At 42.6% G+C, this 2,517-nt stretch overlaps 1 protein-coding gene across 1 annotated transcript in view; it reads right to left on the bottom strand.

The window, feature by feature from the left end:
- The window catches only part of SPPL3 (signal peptide peptidase like 3), a 64,254-nt gene that overhangs the window by 60,526 nt on the left and 1,211 nt on the right, over positions 1–2,517 (bottom strand). The window lies entirely within an intron of this gene.

The raw sequence follows: 2,517 nt of genomic DNA, 5'->3' as shown, positions 1-2,517 counted from the left end.
GCCTTGTGGACACAAATGCCCTTGGAGCTCCTGACACAGTCAGCACTATACCCACTTACTGAAATCTGCTTGAGAATCAGATTTATTGACTATGGGGTAGAAATACTCAAAGTACCGTGGCTGAGACCCCGCTGGGGTCAGTGATGGCAGCCAGGTGTACCCGAGGGATTAGATGGTGAGTAACGTTAACGTTACATCTTTGCCCTCCAACTTACACCCCCCACACAGTGCTCGTGCCCATCTCGGCAGGTACAGAAAGCTCTGGTGGATGTGATGCAAGGAGAGAGGAGCAAGTCATGCTCAGAATCTTGAGCTGTGGTGTACACAGCCTAGTCCATCTGTTTCGGTGCAAATTCAGGTGTTCCCACACATACACATCCCCTGTTTAAAAAAAAAATAAAAATGTTCAGGCTGTGGGTAGGACTTGCATGGGGTGAAGTTCCCTTCTTTTATTCTCCCTCAGCACAGCAGAAAAATCTACAGTAACAATTAGAAAACAGACAAATAATTTGGAATCCTCACACTGCTGCAGTGCAACCCCAGTGTCTCTGGGGTGCCTGTTTATGGTACCCTTCTCACTGATTATGATAGACTAAATGCAAGAGGTAAAAAAACCCCTCTCCATCCTTTTGAACCCGATCAGTGCTTCAGCCTTCTCTTGGTACTAAAAAGCCCTGCTGCTTTCCCCCCCCCCCGCACACACCCCCCAAGAAAAGGATGTAAAACTGATACTGGTATCTATGAAACAGTATTCCTGCTTTGTGTTCTTATTGGAATAGCATCCAATTTCTCAGTCTTGCAGAATTTCCAGCACATTATTTTGGCACAAATGATTTATAGTTGATGAGCAATTAAAGTATAATTTTTTTCACCATCTCAGGCTTTGTGACTAGACTACTAAATGATTTCACAAGCTTGATCGATCACTACAGGATAGTGGTGGGATGTATTCACAGGAGAAATTTATTCCTCCTTGCAGACCCAGCATCTGCTGTTACTGCAAACTGGAGCACTGTTTGCATTCCCCAGATAATTTTCTCTGCATATCTTTTGTACAGTCTTTCTTTGGCCCTACAAGAGAGCTTGATTCTGAATTTCAATGACAGTTTACTCTGACATTACAAAGTCCTTTCAAAATACCTGTTCTGTCTGGAACCTTTAATGTAGAGTGATGCATTACTTAGACCTGTCAAGGTATTTCAAAACTAGCAGCAAACAAAAATAAGGGTTTGGGTTTTTTTTCTTTTCATGTCTGGAAGGGTAGCTCCCAGCGGCCAGTGTGGTGGAGAAAAATCAGATGAAAGGACTGGCTACAAAGAGTCCTCACCTCCAAATTGCTTAAGTGTCATTAGATGACATTTAGGTAACCAGTCTTGATTCTGCTATAATGGAGGTGGAAAGAGAACCAGAGTAGTTTCATGTAGACGCTTCACCTTTCAGGCAAGGACATGACAGGTATAGTTGTCAACCCTGCTTGGGTTCGGGAGGAAAAAATAGCATGGAAATGAGCAGAAAGGGAAGACAAAAAAAAAATATAAATCAAGAGATCCAGTTTTGATAGTATAGCTCAGAGCTACGCTAGGCTACTCTGCTCGTAAGATCCTTGTGGGATTCCCCTCGATAAGAATAATCAAAATGTGCACTGACCAGTGTGTACGACACGATTCTCTTCACTACCACCTAGTGGGACACTCCTTCATTACCCGAACTCCAGAGCCGCTCCTGCTCTCCAATCTCATCCTCACCCTGATGGTAGAAACAGTGAGTAAGTGGAGGGGGAACAGATGGATGACTGGGAAGAAGGACACAGTCCTGTTTCCCCATACAGGAAGAGGAATGTAGAGAGCGCGCCTATAATTTAAACCCAGTACGTGCTCTGGCATTATCACACCCTGCCTTCTAGCTCTGCACCCAGGCCAGTCCTTCATGGTTGTTACACCTTAGCCTCAGTTTCAATGAAGGTCCCAAAGCTTAAAAAATGTCTTTGGAGATAGAGTAAAAAAATTGTTCTTCTGAATGCAACTGAATCCTGCAAACAGTGGCAAGAAGGAAGTTGGGATGTTACTCCAGTGTCTCAGTCAAAAGGCAGCCTTGCCCCCTTTTTGGCTTGGGAAGTTTTGGTTGTTCTGCTCCTGATTGTACTACTGGAAGGAAGGAAGGAAAAAAAAAAAGCTTCCTTCTCTGTAAAATCATATTTTCGATTATAATCACATATTTACAAAGACTACTAAATTAAAACATAAATAGGTAAATATTTGGAACATTAAAACTGTGGTTGTGAGTCGTTTCTCACTGAGATATTCAGGGTTTGCCCGAATAACTGAAATCCAACCCTACGAAAACAACATATAAATGAAAATTATCTCACATTTTTCACAATCCTGTGTTCCATTTGGTTCTAAGCTCCCAATGCACAAATAATAACAAGGTTTGGTACTTGTGTAGCTCTCTTTTCCCCAATCACAAAAATAAGGGTGAACACAATAATAATAGCTCTCACATTCCAAGGAGGGAGTG

The sequence above is a fragment of the Charadrius vociferus genome, unplaced genomic scaffold, assembly GCF_000708025.1.
Source record: "Charadrius vociferus isolate BGI_N301 unplaced genomic scaffold, ASM70802v2 scaffold917, whole genome shotgun sequence".
NCBI lineage: Eukaryota > Metazoa > Chordata > Aves > Charadriiformes > Charadriidae > Charadrius > Charadrius vociferus.
Note: the sequence above shows the minus strand (reverse complement) of the source record. Positions and strands in the feature narration are given on the sequence as shown.